At 40.9% G+C, this 19,933-nt stretch overlaps 1 pseudogene; it reads left to right on the top strand.

The window, feature by feature from the left end:
* The first annotated feature begins 622 nt into the window (after positions 1-622).
* On the top strand, positions 623-740 carry LOC126163606 (5S ribosomal RNA; annotated as a pseudogene).
* The last annotated feature ends 19,193 nt before the right edge of the window (positions 741-19,933 follow it).

Here is a 19,933-nt window from a genome sequence, read left to right as displayed (position 1 = left end):
TTGCACACTCTGTGACTTACGCAGCGAACTGTAAGCAGCAGAATGGTCCGGTATTCATGTCGGGAATAAGCGCAGATGGTGTTTGTGTACCGCCATGGAGGAGGTCGAGGGGCAGCGCAGCTATATCAAAACAAGTACACTCATGGACACTAACCACATAAGACAACATTTCAAGCCCTTTTTGGGAGTCTGAGTGATCACGGGCCTTCCAGACAGACGAACATGCTGGGAGGCGGCGGACCATGCGTACACCGGATATGGAGGACCGGGTTCTACAGGATACTGAGACGAATCCAAGCACAAGCTCCAGGCAAGTGGTCCTCCAACATGGTGCAAGCCAAAGTATGAACCGTATCCTGCATGACAATCGCTGCCATCCCTATCACCTGCAATCCCATGGGGACCACTTTGAACACCTATTGTGACGTGGTTGCGATGCAACTCAGTACTGTGTTCTGGGACGATTTCTTGTTGTTGCACACACACCGTCCACTTCCAGAAACATGTTCATAGCACCAATTTTCCTCCATTTCCAATCAGGAATCCGCCCCTGCTATTTGTCGGTTTTATTAATGTTCTACCTGTATAGGGGAAAATTATGCAGCAGACTTACGATTCAAAAGGCAGCTGTCTTGCCGCAGTGGATACGCCGGTTCCCGTTAGATCACCGAAGTTAAGCGCTGACGGGCGTGGCCGGCACTTGGATGGGTGACCATCCGGGCTGCCATGCGCTGTTGCCATTTTTATGGGTGCACTCAGCCTCGTGATGCCAATTGAGGAGCTACTCGAGCGAATAATAGCGGCTCCGGTCAAAGAAAACCATAGTAACGACCGGGAGAGCGGTGTGCTGACCACACGCCCCTCCTATTCACATCCTTAGCTGAGGGTGACCCGGCGGTCGGATGGTCCCAATGGGACTCTTGTGGCCTGGAGACGAAGTGCTTATGATTCAAACATCGCATATGAATATCGTGTATTTGTGACAATTTAGTATTATGCCTATTGTAAGAACGCAAAACGTCTACCAGGACATACCGAAACTCGATAGCTACATGATAGTGACGCGTCGAAACTGCGATTATCTTTTCGGGATATTACTGCTCACGTTGATCGAGATCCCACAAGTTTCATCCGAATACAGGATCGTTGGATTCAGGAGGGCCATGCTCAACGCCAAGGAGAGCGAACGTCAACAGATTGGATTCGCGATGGTAATATAGGTCCAGCACCGGGGGGATAACAGGTATGGCACTGGACACAAAACACTACTAGGATAATTATGACACAGTCATATTCTTAGATCTTTCTAAGGTTTTGATACTGTTGACCATATGAGTCTACAAAATAAGCTAGAATTATTAGAAATAAGATGTGTAGCTAATAACTGGTACCGATCACACCTAGCAGATAAAGTACCAAGAGTGGAGTTAACACAAATTTCAAATAAATCTAAACTGTTTAACGTACCGAGAGTGGAGTTAACACAAATTTCCAATAAATCTAAACCGTGTGTGAAATACTTATCAGAACTTATATATATTAATACAGGAGTTCATTAGGCTAGCATGTTACGACAAATACCGTTCTTGATATACATCAAAGACTATCTTAACAGCGTTAGTTATGGTGAAAAATTCTCTTTCCTGATCACGTCAATATTACAGTCACTGAGAAAGCGGGAGTAATCCCTTCAAAGAAAACAAACTGAAATGATACATTTTGTAATTACAACCAAACATTTATTTAACACCATCTAGATAAAAACCTTGAGAAAGCGGGAGTAATCCCTTCAAAGAAAACAAACTGAAATGATACATTTTGTAATTACAACCAAACATTTATTTAACACCATATAGATAAAAATCTTGCTTTCTTCGGAACACACAGAACTAATACGATCATGACGTTACATTGATGATAGAGCATTCTGAGACGAGCAGAAGCAATAGCTATGTAGCTTACAGTTAGGTAGGCGGTGAGAGAGGTGCTCGCGTAGCTCTTGCGCAGTGAGGGCGTTTTCGGGTCACAACTGAAGGCAGCTTCAGGCAGCGAGAAACTTGCACGCTACCGTCTCTTGGCCCACGGGCCCTGTGCGCGTTTTTCCGTCACAGGCTAACTTCTAACGGGAAAATAATACAGAGTACTGGGCAGTAGTATAATATTGTAATGCTCAGTTTACGAGTTTGCTGAATCTGTATGAAAGTGTGTCTATGGTCCAGTGTGACAAGTAGTATCTAGTAATATAATATAGAACTTTGTCTACATGTATTACGAAAGAACTTTTGTCTAAGCCGTTTTGATGGCATTATTTCTCAGAAAAGAAGGAGGTAATTAAAAATGGATGACCATCACCAGAACTACCAAACCTGGTTCAGGAGACCAAAAAATTCACAGGACATTTTGACTGTAACATTAATATCGAATGTGACTGGTTAGCCGGTGGCGGTCACATAAATGCGGAGTTTTGCTGGCGTTGTCTGTTATTTGGAAAGGATAGAAATGCTAACTGGACCAATACGTGGTACACAAATTAGGAAAATTTAGTGAAGTCGATAACCGAGCACAGACTATTAACAGTCTACGATCATCTGTAGCTATAGCTGCTTTTGGGAAAAGTGGAATAGTAACAGTGTTTGATGACCAGCTTAAAAATGAAATATCTCTAGGCTATAGAAAGGTTAGACGAAACAAGGACATTCTTAAATGACTGTTTAATACAGTGTTTTTCCTGAGAAAACAAGAGTTCGCCTTTCGATGACACGATGAAACAGCAATTTCTGTTAATCAGGGGAATTATGCCTGCCTGTGTGGCCGAGCGGTTCTAGGCGCTTCAGTCTGGAACCGCGTGACCGCTACGGTCGCAGGTTCGAATCCTGTCTCGGGCATGGATGTGTGTGCTGTCCTTAGGTTAGTTGGGTTTAAGTAGTTCTAAGTTCTAGGGGACTGATGTCTACCTCAGATGTTAAGTCCCATAGTGCTCAGAGCCATCTGAACCATCAGGGGAATTATGTTTAGATGCTGAAGTAAACTGCAGAGTACGATCCTCGTTTGGCAGAATTTCTAATCTAATTAAAAATAATCTAATACAAGCGTAGGTTCGACCTTTTTACACCTTAAAGAGGGAAATTGTGGATATTCCTTTTTTAGTCGCCATGGTGTATGAAACCTCAGACGCAGCATATAAAGCACAGTTTTCTACGGCCCTTTGTTATGTATATGATGGAGAAATAGAGGAAAGGTTCTTAGCGTACTGTGAATATTAAAAGTGATACACATGCCCAGGCTATCACAGAACTTATCCGGCACTTCTTACCAAAATTCAGTTGTAAAGAAAAATTGATTACATAGACGCTTGACGGTGCGCTGACTGTGGTGGGATCTCTGAATGGGGCTCAAACATCAATGAAAGCCACGTTTTATGCCCATGTACTAAACCTCATTTTGTTTCAAAGCATAAGCCAAATACCAGACTCTAAAATATATTTTAATTCGCTTGATGGGCTTACAGCAGTTTTTTTTTTCAAGATATTCTAAACATATTAAATTTTTGGATACGTTTTCCAACGTTGTGTTTTATACGTGTGTCCAACGCGATGGAATTACTCATCAAAATTGGTGAACATTGTGTGTACAGAAACAGAACTAGACTTTGTAACGTGTTTAGTGCCATGCCAGAACATCATCGAAACACTGATTCATATATTTCAACACAATGACGGGCTTTTTGGTACTATTAGAAGCTTTCAGTTTTTTTTCTTGAATACATTCGACTAAATATTTGCCTTCAATGGTGTGTTGTACAACGTTCTGCAGAACCAAGCAAGTGACTTTTTTTTATTGTGTACAGAAAACCCAAGAAACTGGCCGCTCCATAACTACGCAACGTGTTGACTGCTAACACGTTTTCCAATAAGCTGTATCTTAAGTAGGAGAGTCTTCGAAGAGGAAAAGTACCAACTGCGCAACAGAATAATGGATCTCTCTTTCGGTACCCAGCAATTGCCTCCCATTGCGACTCATAAGTTTGAAATATGGGTCAAATGTGCCGACAACTTTCCTCTGTAACAGTGAAAGAACGCAGTGCCCTCCGACGTAAGCCTTGGGCTCGATGACGCTTCAGACAGCAATGAGTCGACACGTGCGAGGAAAAACAAAAGGCCACAGCTTAGAATTTCACTTGACATGTAAAATGGGTTTATGCTGTCACATTCGCACAAAATTTCACGAACTTTTTGTCCAACCTCACCGTGACGTGTCAGACCATGGGAAGGTCGTCACAGCCCATCTCACCCACATTTTGCCCCTTCTTTTGATGCCTCAGCGATGAAGGTCAGAACCGCGGCGCCCAGTGTGGGAAACACGCGTTTTTCCTTTTGGTTACCGAGGAAATTATTTCAGACACACCACCGCTCTGTATCGACGTAAAAAAAGCTCAGCGTGTGACAAAATTGGCATCAATGTAACCTCCTCTTCCCACATATTTCGCGGTCGAAAACAACAGTTTTCAGCGCGATGAGCTACAGTATGACATTCTTGACTATGTCCGACCTGCCGACTCCCGCAGATCGATCTACCCTACTCTAAGGACATTATGGGCTAGCAATCCCAATTATCGTGATCCCACGCGTTTCGAGTGCAGTGCGACCGCAGTTTTTGCTCAAGCACACAGGGACCGATCAGAACCATTCGACAAAATTTGAACGTGATTCGAAACAGCAAAGTGTGCTTATGGTTTTCCAGTACTCCTGTGTCACACCAATCTTTGGCGTGATCACGGAGGAGTGTGAGATTGACAGATGAACGTCAAGGACTCCCTCTGCGGTCCCCCAATTCGGCGATACCCTCGGTGGCACCTGCTTATATTTATTGAGTTTTAAAAATGCGCCTTTAGAGAGAAAACTTGCGAAGTAGTCATAGGAACCAGCAGGCAGGCAACTGGCATCCGATGTGTGTCAAGTGGTTGCCTACTTGCAGGCGCCAGGGGCTACTTTGCAGGTTTTCTCCATAGAGGTGCATTTTTAAATTTTTCAATAAATCTGGGCTAGTGCCACCGAGGGTTTTGTCGAGTTGGGGGTCATCAGAGGTTCCTTTTGACATTTCATTCATGTGTGTGCCAATGTCACACCCCGTTATGATGATGCCACAAATGGGTATGAAATAGGAACACTCAAAAAGCATAAGCACACTTTGCTGCTTTGGATCATGTTCAGATTTCGTCGAATGGTTTGAACGGTCCTTAGTGGTTCCACCCCGTACGCCAGAAAAAAGTGCAGATACACTGCTGAGAAAAGGGGAGAGATCAATTTCAAAAATGGTTCAAATGGCTCTGAGCACTATGGGACTTAACATCGGAGGTCATCAGTCCCCTAGAACTAGAACTCCTTAAACCTAACTAACCTAAGGACATCACACACATCCATGCCCGAGGCAGGATTCGAGCCTGCGACCATAGCAGTCGCGCGGTTCCGGGCTGCAGCGCCTAGAACCGCTCGGTCACCGCGGCCAGCAGATCACTTTCAGTGGCGTTGCTAGCCGCCGATGTTCTTAGAGTATGGTAGAAGCCGTCGGGGTGTCATCAGTGTCAAACATTGTCAAAAATGTCGTACTATTACTAATCGCGCAGCGAACTATCATTTTCGACCGCGAAATGTAAGGGAATCAACGCCCCAAGAGAAACGGTAGTTTCATCGGTACCCATTGTGTCACACCCTGAGGTATTCTCGTGTCGTCACTGAACAATGATGTTTCTCAAATATTTTCCTCGGCAGACCATAAGAAAACAGCATGATTCCAACACTGGGAGTCGCGGATCTGACCTCCATCGCAGAGGTGTCAAAAAATGGGTAAAACATGGGTAAGAGGGACTGTGATGACCTTCCCATCGTGTGACACATCCACAGTGGTGTTGACGAAAATTTGGTGCCAATGTGACACCATTAAAACGTCTTACAAGTGAAGTGAGCTACTGAGCTCTGGCCTTTTGTTTCGCATATGTCTACACTTTGCTTTCTGAGGCATCGTCGAACCCGAGGGTGAAGTTTTAGGGCTCCACGCGTTTGTACCATTACGGAGGAAGGGTGTAGGCACCTTTGAGCGAAATTACAAACTTATGAGCCTCAATGGGAGGCAATTACAGCGTTTAGAAAAAAGTGACCCTTTAATTCTGTTGCACGGTGTACAAACACATCTACTGTGAAGTCTTCGATAGCATTGATACCCACTTGTTTTTAACGTCCCAAGATCATTTTACACTGAAATTTTAAAATTTATTTTACATGAAAACTATGAACAATACTCCAACCAGTTACCCGAAAGCAGCTTCCGAGATCCCGTAGATGCATATGGAAAGTTCTCCGACGCCTTTCGATTGAAAAATGAGCTGAATTAGTGTACAGTATTGAATAGCTTGTAAACAAAACCATGAGTGAATTTACAAAACTACTGAGCACTAATTTAGTGGAAAAACAAAAGCTTTCATCTGTTTAATATGTTGATATCATTATTGTGTACGATACCGGTTAATATGTCTTCAGTAAAACGGTCGTTTTCAGCTGTGAAGAGAATCAAAAACTACACTTGAAGTTCTATTGGAGAAGAGAGACTGCCTCATCTTTTAACTGAAGCTCGTCTTCTAAGAGGAGTCCGAAAGAAGGAACCTTTCTTGGAGGAGGTGGTTACCTTTTTTACATCCTTGGAGAGAAGAACGGAATTTGAGTTCCGTTAATCTTGCAGAAGTGGTCTACCAAGTATCAGTGTGTAGATTAAAGTAAGAAATTAGTTATTTTCTATAAAAATTTTCTTTTCAGTATTTATGCTCTTAATTATAAATCTACCAGTTCTGAGTGTTATCGAGATAAGCCTGTCCGTTGATTTGCTGGAGTTTATTTAAAGTTATAACATTAACATTTTAATTAAATATGTGATCATAATTAATTTGCAATAATTGTATAGTTAACAATATAATAAAATAATAATATAATATTCAGTGCTTCAGTTACCTGAATGATCACTACATACCACTGACATTAAATCTCGGTAAATACGCAATAAAATATCATTAAACATAAAGGAAACAAATGCCATTAATTTCAGTTCGAAGTGGGAAAATGAGACAGTTAAGTGCAATATATATGACACCTCTAAAGACTACGTATTAATCACACAATTTCTGGGAATGATGTTGATTCTTATTTGAAGTAGTGCTGACCCACGAAGACACTTGCAATCAGACTGTCATCAGCATGTTATGACTTCAGAGTCCTGTCATCAGTATGTATCTGGCAGTGTGTTGTAGGTATATATTATTCATATGTGCCCTCCATTCGTAGCTACAGAATTCTTTTCAGGGGAACAAATGTACAAAATACGAACATAGTTTTTAAACTACAGGAAAGAACAATAAAAGTAATAAAAAATAGGAGTCAACCTCGTTGTAAATGTCTGTTCAAAACTTTGAGGATTTTAACTACATCATGTGAGTATATTTACCATGGCCCGCCCGGCTAGCCACGCGGTCTAACGCTCGGTGGATTAGTGTCGAGGTCCGGTGTGCATGCCAGCCTGTGGATGGTTTTTAAGGTGGTTTTCCATCTGGTTCGGCAGATGCAGGCAGTTACACTGTGTCGGTGATTGCTGCACAAATACTGTTTCCACGTACGCGTACAGTACATTATAATTATTGTACCACACAAACATTTGGAGTATTACACTCGTCTCGTATGAGACATTCCCAGGGGGGGATGCACTGTGGGGATGAAGCCTCTCTGTCATTTCTAGGTCCCCAGTTTAATACATACATATTTACCATGAGTTATGCAAACCAAAAATAAAATTGATAATAAGAATAACATTGATAATAATAATAACTATGACAATGGAAAAACATCTAGAGTGAACTTACATTTGCCAAGAAACAATGAACATTAAACTGAACACAATATTTCCTACCAATAAATAAAACTGTACAATAAATTGCCCAAGGAGAATTAAAAAGAATCTCTTAAGTGATATATTCCACACAACGAGTAATTCCTTAGATAATACGAAGAAGGGGTTTGGTACAAAATGTAACACAGGTGAGTAATAATAAAGATAATGGTCATGAAACATCTACATTTTACGTAACACTTTCACAGTGTTTTTTCCCTGCTTTTTTTTTCTTGGAATTGGAAGACGTTACTCTCAGAATTGGGCAATGTATAATTTTAATCCATTACCTTTTTGTGAGCCCATTATGTAGGGATTCTGACTCACCTTTTCAGGAGAGCTAATGGGAAATCGTGATATACAAAACGGAAGACAAATATTGTCACTATCGTCCAGACGTCAGCTGATACTGTAGGTTGTCTTACATTATGAAGTAATGTGTGTTTACCGTGTTCGATAGCTGGGACTGAGAAATGAATGAGCAGTGTAGCACTGCTGTTTTACATTATTAAAACACTTCTTTGCAAAACACGATTGTACACTACGAATAAACAAAATGACGTAGCACTGTTTTAAACAGACTAGCTTGTATTCGGGAGAATGGAGGTTCAAACCTTTCGACGATCCTAATTTAGGGTTCCCGTAGTTTCCCGAAATTACTTCAGCCAGGTGTCGGGATGATTCCTACTGTAAGGGAACCATTTGTCGCTTCCTGGTCAAGCTAGGCCTGCAGAAATGTAAATGCCTGTATATCAGAATTATGTTACTTTTGTTGTTCTTAAAACTAATACCACGATGTGCCAAATATTCTCGTAAAAATGAACTTCAGATGAAGAAACTACTGCTTGTGCTGTCTTCTGTTCTCATAGCCGGTAATACCGACAGCAGCCGTTAATTTAATGTTCGCAGTATTGATCGGCTCATTTGTCTTTCCATTTTCGAATGGCTGCTTCGTTTTTAGGGTTCCGTGCCGCGATCGGTAAAAACGAAACCCTTGCTTTGTTGTCCGTCTGTCGGTCTGCCTGTCTGTCTGGCTATTGAAAATCCTTTTTTCAGAAACGGGTAGACGAATCAAGTTGAAATTTATGTCACATAGTGACGTCTACGGTCTGTGAGCGTTGTAAAAGACTGAAGTTTCTAGGTAAATGCAGTCGAAAGACACGACCATTTATTTCACATTTTAACACCCGTAAATCCACTCATCAAAACCAATAGGGTAATTCTCGTTGATCTACAATTATTAAATTTGGCAAGCAGTAAGCTTTCACAGCACAAGTAAAAGACAAAATCTGAAAGCTGTTAATTTGCAATTGTTTGTTGTTGTGGCCTTCGGTCCAGAGACTGGTTTGATGCAGCTCTCCATGCTACTCTATCCTGTGCAAGCTTCTTCATCTCCCAGTACTTACTCCAACCTACATCCTTCTGAATCTGCTTATTATATTCATCTCTTGATCTCCCTCTACGATTTTTACCCTCCACGCTGCCCTCCAATACTAAATTGGTGATCCCTTGATGCCTCAGAACATGTCCTACCAACCGATCCCTTCTTCTGGTCAAGTTGTGCCACAAACTTCTCTTCTCCCCAATCCTATTCAATACGTCCTCATTAGTGACGTGATCTACCCATCTAATCTTCAGCATTCTTCTGTAGCACCACATTTCGAAAGCTTCTATTCTCTTCTTATCCAAACTATTTATCGTCCATGTTTCACTTCCATACATGGCTACACTCCATAAAAATACTTTCAGAAACGACTTCCTGACACTTAAATCTATACTCGATGTTAACAAATTTCTCTTCTTCAGAAACGCTTTCCTTGCCATTGCCAGTCTACATTTTATATCCTCTCTACTTCGACCATTATCAGTTATTTTGCTCCCCAAATAGCAAAACTCCTTTTACTACTTTAAGTGTTCATTTCCTAATCTAATTCCCTCAGCATCACCCGACTTAATTCGAGTACATTCCATTATCCTCGTTTTGCTTTTGTTGATGTTCATCTTATTTCCTCCTTTCAGGACACTGTCCATTCCGTAATTTGCAATTATATCACACGAAAAAATATTTTTTTTCTTATCCGATATCATACATGAAATTAAAGCAATCAGTAGGTCTGTATTCAGGCTAACTGGGTCGCGGTGGTAAAAGTCAAACATCAGATAAGGAATGACTGTATTACGTCATATGAGCAATAATGTCATTCCTTGCCTGATGTTTGACTTGTATCACTGTGACCCCGTTATCCTGAATAGAGAACTACTGATTACTATAATAATGGCCGCCTGCCTCCAGCATGACTTTGTCACATTTATATTACTGAAATTAATGCATTCTCGAAAATCTTGGAATTCCTGAGACTGATATCTTGCCATCATCAATGTCGATAATAGGCAAAAATGGTAGAGATTTTCGATTCCCGGAAAAGAACTGTCTGTGTATATAATTAAGTTTGTACTGAACCCTGAGTGCGCGAGTCCCACCCGCACCTGACTAACTTTTCCACGATGTGTTTCCTGAACGCTAGTGGCGGAACATAGTGGTCGCAACGTAGCAAATAGTCCTCAGACACGAGTTTCGGCTCGTAATTTCTGGCCATGACCTTCTTCACATGTCCCGACATCCACCGCTGTTCTAAGGCTTCCCTCATACGCTTCGGGTCAGACTTCCAAGGACGGTGAAAAGCACCGATTACCATTTTCCTCTGTTTCCGCGTCAGACTTTCTCGTAGCTTCCGGCTAAAACCAAAACATCTAAAATAGTTATATCTACTTTTTCAGTCCTCTGGCGACTAACCTGATGTTGTCGGTGCTTAGGCGCTAGCATGCAACTCATTTGTGTGCTTTGCGTGACACTGTCTGTCATAAACACCTGCTCTTGTGTCGTCACCCGTCACTGTGAGCTGTTACCACTGACCGTGGCGATGACACAGGAGACTAAGCGTTGGCAACGTAACTACAGGCAAAATTCTGGTTACTCTCAAATGCGCTGATTATACAGAATCTTTGTTCCAATCTTCAATTAATGTCAATAGCCTCATGGGAAATAGACGCATCTTTTTCAAACTTGTTCAAAATTGTTCTAGGGTCAGCTACGAAGCAAATGGCGTGCTGAGACTCATGTAGGAGGTACGGCATTCATTTAGTCAATCTCGTCAGACCTTGTAACACTACTACAAGCCAGTTCCTCACGTATTTTTAATTAGTTGATCTCTCGAGTTTATAACCAGTTTTTGTAAATACAGGGCGTTATAAAAAGATACGGCCCAACCTTAAGGAAACATTCCTCACACACAAAGAAAGAAAATATGCTATGTGGACATGTGTCCAGAAACGCTTACTTTTCATGTTAGAGCTCATTTTATTACTTCTCTTCAAATCACATTAATCATGGAATGGAAACACACAGCAACAGAACGTACCAGCGTGACTTCAAACACTTTGTTACAGGAAATGTTCAAAATGTCCTCCGTTAGCGAGGATACATGCATCCACCCTCCGTCGCATGGAATCCCTGATGCGCTGATGCAGTCCTGGAGAATGGCGTATTGTATCACCGCCGTCCACAATACGAGCACGAAGAGTCTCTACATTTGGTATCGGGGTTGCGTAGACAAGAGCTTTCAAATGTCCCCATAAATGAAAGTCAAGAGGGTTGAGGTCAGGAGAGCGTGGAGGCCATGGAATTGGTCCGCCTCTACCAACCCATCGGTCACCGAATCTGTTGTTGAGAAGCGTACGAACACTTCGACTGAAATGTGCAGGAGCTCCATCGTTGCATGAACCACATGTTCCACATGTTGTGTCGTACTTGTAAAGACACATGTTCTAGCAGCACAGGTAGAGTATCCCGTATGAAATCATGGCGGTGAATCGAGGAAGTACAGTACATACTGACGAAAATAAAATGAGCTCTAACATGGAAATTAAGCGTTTCCGGACACATGTCCACATAACATCTTTTCTTTATTTGTGCGTGTGGAATGCTTTCTGAAAGTTTGGCCGTACCTTTTTGTAACACCCTGAATATGTATTAAAGAATTTTGTCAGCAACTAGTGCTTATGAAAATGTGATGTATGCTGATAGAATAAGTAAGACTTACTTATGTCAAATCGTTACAGTAAACACGCTGGCCATGTCAGGGAAGTTTTCATTGTATGAAGCAGAGAGTATATCTCATGGAGGTAAAAAAAGAAGGGGAGTGGCATTATGTTACAAACTTGAAGCCGCTATCCGTCTTCCTAATTAGCCCAAAACATTAGGTTCACCCAAGGAGGAGGGTTCACCGCATTCATACCTCCATAGTTCACAGCGGTGACACTTCCCCGTGACGTCACTCTGTGTCGTATTACTAGGGTAAGTACGCCTACGAGAACAGGAAAAGGTTGAAAATTGCCTTCCTGACAATACGTTACTCTATTTTTTAGTATTTAAAATAGTTGTTGCGCTCACACGACAGAAATAACGAACAAGAAGCAATCGTAACCAGTAGTGTGCTTATGTTTTGTGCTCCTTAAAATGTCCGCAAGCCCCGGCCACACCGACTTCAAAAGACCGTACAGCGTAAGTATGTAGTGCCACCTCTCCCTTTTTTTTACCTCCATGGTATATCTTTCGAGTAACAATAACAAACGTCGCTGGTGCGAGTGCGCGCAATTGTACAGATGAAGGCAGAGAAGTAGTTGCGAAGCATCTGTGGTGTGGATCAGACGTATGCGTTGGCGCGTAAATGCCAGGGAGTTTTGCGCCTAAAACGTTGGTGTAATATGTGGCCAAGAAAATTGTAAGAGGGCGAACAAGTGCGTGGACACAGTATAAGGTCGCAAGAAGATTTTGGAAGTACTGAAGAAGACTGTGAGGCGCAAATTTATTCGAACTACTCGCTAATCAAGAAGGTACTGTCGTCAGTAATGGATCACATAATATAAACTACTTCGCACCACAAGCAACGCATTGCAGAGTAATATCCCAGCATTTTGCAGCTGTGTAGCAGGCATGATAGCTTCTTAGTAACTTTTTTGGAATATTGTAGCGTGTTTAGTCAAAGAACAAACTTGTCGATAGAAAGAAACTTCATTGACCCTTCAGCAAGGTCCTATCCTTCCACCATAAACTCCGAGAAAGTCACAAGCGAAACAAATAATCAAAGGAAGACAAATGTAGTTCATTATCAATTGAGTGATTACTGTAATAAAAGTCAGTAGTAACTATAACTGTTCATACAGTGTTGCACTACTACTGCAAACAATCAGGTCAAATTAAAAGTGATTTAAAGTGAAATTCATATTCTATGACAAACGCATGCTGGATTTCATGTAGTCGAAGTAGTTTTGGAATTTTGTATTGTGTTTTGTAAATACTATTATGTGCATACGTCTATGTAACATTAGTACGAAAATATAGTTCTTGCCGTGAGTGAAACTGTTTATTGCATTAATCTGAGATGCAGTCATGTGCAATGTAATAAGCAAAGATTGATAAACAGCTTTTGTCACGATTAAGCACGTTTTCAGACAGCATTATCGTGAGTTACGTAACACAGTACAGTTACCATAAAGTATTGCTACTCGTTGATTATTAATGGTTATTACTGTGGTAACTAATATCACTGCATTCCAAATTAACATCTTTTGTGTTCATGGTACACGTGACTTTTACATGTTTGGTAGCACGAGTGCATTTTGTCATGTTGCTGCTTTCTTTCTGCCACACAACATTCGCGTCATTTCAAAGTCATTACTGTCATTAACTAAAATTCAAATTTCGATCGTTTGGAGATGGCGACATCTTGTTCTGTTATATAAATTGATTCAAACCAAATTGTGGGATTCAGTATTTTGGTTATCTACATGAAGCTTTAATTTATTACTCTTTTACATTTCGACCGTTCTTGCATGTAGTAACGAACACTCCTGCAATAGCGATCAGGTTGTAACTATCAATCTTCTGTCGGTAAGCATTGATTGTCGGGTTTTATGCCTTGTTTCCACTGACAACGGAACATCAGGCACACATGTCTCATAAAACATTGAAGCTATCACCCGCGGTTGCTAGAGATTCACCCTTACCGCTACAACACCTGCCGCTTGAACTACAGTTCAGTTTCAGGCTGCCTTCTTTCCTGTGTGATCGTTCGTTGCTGTCTTTCATTTGGTTGATTTCACTTCTTACGGCTGCGTGAGTTGATATTTTGGGCTTTATTTTTTTGTGATACTGGACGATGGCAGAAGTATTTTTATCAATCTTTTTGATTATAAATTCGACGTCGCACTCTTGGCCGGGGAAAACTGTGTGAAGTCAGTGGACAGAGATGGTTTGCATGGTACGTTTCCACTTGAAAAACGGAAACCTTGGCGGGCATGCACTTCTCTCATTTAAAAAGATGATCGAAAGAAGCTTTGAATGTAAATAACATTTCGATAGCCGTAATCTGTCAATGAAAAGAGAATATATAACTGTGTAACGATGGCAGTTTCGAACTCAGATCTGCATGGGGAATTTAGACGAAATTGTGTGACTTGTGAGAAGTGGGTCGGGTCTTACCACGTTCACAAACAGGACTGTGCAGGCGACACAGCTAATGTAAGATTGACAATGTCTTCCAGCAAACAAAACTCAATTATTCTCCTGCAAGCGGGCACCTCACAGCATTTTCTCTCAAACTGTCTCCTGCTTGAAACTTCCTGGCGGGCAAGTGCTCTATCAACTGAGCTACCATTTACCCATGAAAAACAAAGGTCCCGAGTTCGAGTCTCGGTCCGGCACACAGTTTTAATCTGCCAGGAAGTTTCATATCAGCGCACACTCCGCTGCAGAGTGAAAATCTCATTCTGTCTCCTGCTTCTTAGAGAGAAAATTATCATTAAAAATAAATGATTATAGGTTTGCTAAGTGGTTCGTAGACCCCCTAGTGGTAAGTATGGGAGAAGTGTTACAATTGTTTTTATAATTCTCTTTGTAAGTAGCTACAGAATAAAATTATATGTTCGTACGTTTTTACATTTTAATAAGTACTTCATTACCAATAATATACTCGTAACGCAATTTATCTCAGGAACTCAGTCTTTATTTACCAGGCAAAAGTAATCTCTGGCACAGCCTGCAGTATTATTGCTGCAACACTAAGACAATGAGTTTTATATTGCTCTTCCTCTTTCCCTCTCAGGCTGGTAGGATTATTTAAGATAAGTTCCCTTACGTCGATTAACATGTATATTTTCGTTAGAAATAAATAGGCTACTCAGAAAACACAATAACTCTTCAATTACAGATCTAGTGACGTATTTCTCGTGACGAAACTAAAGACACGAAAGTTTAACTCCTGAAGCACTTAATCGGTATTATGCACCACATTTAACTCAAATTATCTCGCGTTATAAATTTCTGACAGAGCTCCTGTTGGCGCAGGTGAAAATATTATTCATTCTTCAGATTTAGTTTCCATTATGTTTTTAAGTAAACCGAATAACAAAAATTTCTCCGCATATCAAGAATTCGGTAACGTTTTCGGAAAATGTATTTTCGTAAACTTTATTTATATCGCATAAAGATTTGCTGCCGTAAATAAAACCAACGGAAAAATACACCTATTGGAGCACAAAAAGGCAAATGTGGTCCTGTTTAAAAGATACTGACCGAAAATGGGATACCAGCTGCCTCATTCTGCTTTTGTCACCACCTTTAGACACTGTCCCAAACATTTTGGCGTGCGAACATATTCGCGCTCTTTTTAACACGCAACTCATCTCTCACACAAGCTCCTCCCCGAACTGTTACTCGCTGAAATCCACTAGTCCATGGCTGTAAGCCGCTCAGACCCGTCCACTTCGATATACCCATTTCGACGCACTTATTCAACTCAACTCATCTCCTTGTACCTCTCAAATTGTCACTGTCTCCTGTCTCACAGGCACAGTCTCCGTTCCATCCTACTATTACTGTCTTTTCTCATTGTCACTATCTCCCTCTTGCTCTCCCTTACTTCTACTGTCTCATTCATTCATTCCCACTGCTGCAGTCTCCTCTCAATGTCATTATCTCTGCCTTCCTCGTTTTCATTATCATAGACACTATGTGTCATTATTACTGGCTCCCACTCACTTCGACTTTCTCCTCTTTATTCTTCTCCCACTGAAACTGGCTACGGTACTTCACTCTTTTCCTAGCACTGTTCAGTTACTGTCGACTATGTTCCATTGCCACTGTGTCCATCTCTTTCTCTCACATTGCCATTGCCTCCTTCGCTCTTTCTGTACCACAAACGTTGTTTGCTATGTTCCAGTATTTATTAATTATCCTTTTCTGTCCCACTGCCACTGTCTCCCCATCTCACAGTATAAAACAATTTAATATGTTCGCATGCCAAAATTTTTTGGAAAATTTTTGAACTTGCTGAGGAAGGTAGAATAAGGTAACTGGTATTCCACTTTCCAGTCAGAGATTTTTAAATAGGAACGGATTCGCATTTTTTGTGCTCCGACAGGAGTATCTCTCCGCTGGTTTCCCTCTTTTGCCTGCCACGGTACGAAATATCACTCACATGAAAAGATCTTTGTGGGTCAATAAAATTTTGATAGTTTACTTGTGGGAAATTCAAATCACGCTAAACTAATTTTATGCCACATACCGGCTTTTTTACTTGCCCAAAAATTTTACTTGTTCTGCAGTACTACAAATACTGCGTATTTCTCCGTGCTACGTTACTTTATAAACACCGTTTTATGTGCGTATTTTGCATGTACAACTAGAGCAATTTGCTGCCGTTATTTATTACTTAGATTTTGCTTCACACCCGATTTTACGTGTACATTTTACGTGTACTTCGAAGACAAAGTTGAACTTCTGTATTTCGGAACCGATAAAGATACCAAGAAAATTTCCAAGCTTGCTGGAAATCGAGAGCTTAGGAATATACTGTAAAAATTTCAGCCATTTGCTGTGCATAGCCGTGCTGGAATCTTCTACTCGGTTTTGGTACGAAAAAACGGCAAAAAATCATGTTTTGGTGTTTCCTAAGGAACCCATCACGAACTAATAAGTCAATAAGTCAATAAGCAACTTCAGGTCCACCGTTGACCACATCAAATGGAAAAAGAACCAAACGGTTTGTTTCATTTACCTAAGCAGGAGGACGGGTGGAGTTTTCATAATTTGATTCTATACTGTAGAATAGCGACACTAATACGATTCATCTATTGAGAGTTCAAATGATCCCTGTCCCAAGGGATGTGTAGCCCAATAGTCCTGACTCACATCAGTCAGAATTCGGCGCTGCGGTCGGCAACGCCTATATAAGACAACAAGCGTGTGACACAGTCGTTAGATCGGTTACTGCTGCCATAACGACAGGTTATCCAGATTTAAGTGAGTCTGAACCTGGTGTCATAGTCGGCGGACGAGCGATGGGACACAGCATTTCCGAGGTAGCGATGGAGTGGGGATTTCCCCGTACGACCATCTCACGAGTGTACCGTGAATATCAGGAGTCCGGTAAAACATCAAATCTCCGACATCGCTGCGGCCGGAAAAAGATCCTTTGCAGTGTTATTTAATTTTATGTAATTTTTTTCTATTCCAAAACAAATTATCTCATTATCAGTGATTTTGGTGTTCTTGTATTGACGATAAGGAGGAACTGAAGTGCAACATACCACAAGAATTTAAAATTCATAAATTTTTAAACCTGTTTGTACCATCCTCCGATCTAGTACGGCTAGCGAATGAATGGATGACTTTTATCCTTTTACTGATTTTGCTGCGGACCAAAACTTCATTAGTCAGATAGGTCGAACTCACAGAAACAACAGCAACTACACGCTGTTGCACTTCCGTCCATTGAATAAAGACATATAATTTAGTGATGATGAATTCGTGTTAATGTCAGCCAGCAGTAAGGCATTTTTATTGTCCGCCACTTTGGAGGCTTGTATGTTACCCTCTAACGTACCCTTGTTTTGCTCGATTAGGTTAACCACTAGATCGGGCGATTTTACATCTCAATGGACCGCCAACAAGCCATGGGTTTCAAAGCAAGACGAAATGAAGTAGGAAACATGTCTAACGTACAGTCGTAGAGGACACTAATACCTGCCTCAGATTTCTCAAGTTAAAAACCGTAATTAATTAATGTTTGATATTAGCTACGCGGATCACATTACAACTGAATTGGATTACGGCGTTCATACGCCATTTTGGTGTACAGAAACTAAATAACTGTTAATAATACGGTCGCAAATTCATTACAGACGAATTTGACAGGCTCAAGCAATAGGGTATTGCCTGGTTTATCTCGATATTTGAAATCCTGCGTGCTATAAGTATTACATACATAATTTTTTTAGTAGGTGCAGGTTTAGCTTAAATAATATCTCACTGCTACCAAAATCCCACGGTCGCATTCAAAGATATTTCAATTGGTAACTTTTGAAAGAAATCGGTACTGAGAACACGTTCACTTATTACTCAATATGAATACTGACATGTAGCAGTCCCTGAAACATCACTACACATAAACAACTGTCATTACAAAATACACTGTAATCTCCTCATGAAAATTGTTTCAAATTAGTGTATAATTTTTATACACTTTCAATTGCAGAAAACAGAACAACACTGAAATCTGCACATAAAGCAACATATGTAACACTTAGTATATCCCAAAATTAAGGAAATTTATGTCAGTTGCAATTCAATAAAATTTATTTGTGCCTTTGTTTCTTTTTAGTTTGTAACGTTATTTACTTTAAAGCAAGGAAATCTCAGTTAGTTATTTTGCCAAGCAAGACTTCATATCTTTATGCGAAATTCAGGATAACTGTTACATAAACAGTGAGATAAGGCACGTTTAATTTGATTTTACATTCGCAGTGATACTCTTACTTTCAGAGAGGACGATAGAAAATAACACCCTATCCCATATAACAGTGAATGAGAAAAAATAGTGGTTTGCAACTAAAATATAGTTACACTAAACTGAAATTAAATTAAGAAATAAGATATCACAGGGTCAACTATACAGTCTGAAGAGCGTCTAAGCCGTTGTTGTTACACAGACAATCCCGGCGTCGATGACAATGTAGTGGTAGCGTCGTCGAGTGTAGAAAGACGACAATGATCCATAGACTTTCCTTAATATGTCCTCCCTGAACTATAACAAAAGCACAGTACCTGTGTGTAGCGACCCTTTCCAGTGACGTTCGCGTTCTCTGCTACCACAGAGTGCCAGATCAGTGACAACTAGTACATCACGTATCTATAAGGAGCAGTCAAATGAAAACGAGATAGGTGACTAAAAGCCATTATTTTTTTTTAAAAAAAAAGAATGGCCGTAAGTGTTGATACATTTATCCCACCGTGAGACAAGGCGCTCAGTGCCTCAACGGAAAGATATGTGTGGCTGTCTAGGGAGCCGTCCATTATTCTACCCAAAGCCGCCCACATGTTGGCAAGATTTTTTCGACTACGCTGCAGACGTTTCACTTACACGTCCTCCCGATCTTTCCCCAAACGATTTCCATATTTTCGAAGTCCTGAAGAAAGATATTAGTTTATTCGGTCGAAGAGATGCACGCCTGGGTTCACTCAAGGTACCGTACGCAACCGCAAACATTTTTCACGCAGGCATCGACCGCCTTGTCTCACTGTGAGACAAGACAGTTATAGCGATTACTTCCGAAATAATGAACATTTCACTTACTTTTTTCCATCTGTCTCGTTTTCATTTGATTGCTCATTATATTATGGAATCTTCGTATGAGTTTGGGAGTGCCAACATTCAAGTGACTGCACTCAGAACGCGAAAAAAAAAAAAACCTCTGTACAGCAGGTTGTACACGACTAAGGATGAAGTATCCCAGTCTGTACCTCCTATATTTTTTCTTCAGCAATCCGTAGCATGACAAAGCACGTACAAATGGCGTTGATTGCATCGCAATATTCCCATTACATCCCGAGATATTGAGACGCGAAGTCCACGCTTGAAACACCCGACATGCGCTGTTAGCGCACGTC

Source organism: Schistocerca cancellata, chromosome 2, assembly GCF_023864275.1.
Source record: "Schistocerca cancellata isolate TAMUIC-IGC-003103 chromosome 2, iqSchCanc2.1, whole genome shotgun sequence".
Classification (NCBI taxonomy): domain Eukaryota; kingdom Metazoa; phylum Arthropoda; class Insecta; order Orthoptera; family Acrididae; genus Schistocerca; species Schistocerca cancellata.
The sequence above is the reverse complement of the archived record's forward strand: the minus strand, read 5'-3'. Positions and strand labels throughout refer to the sequence as shown.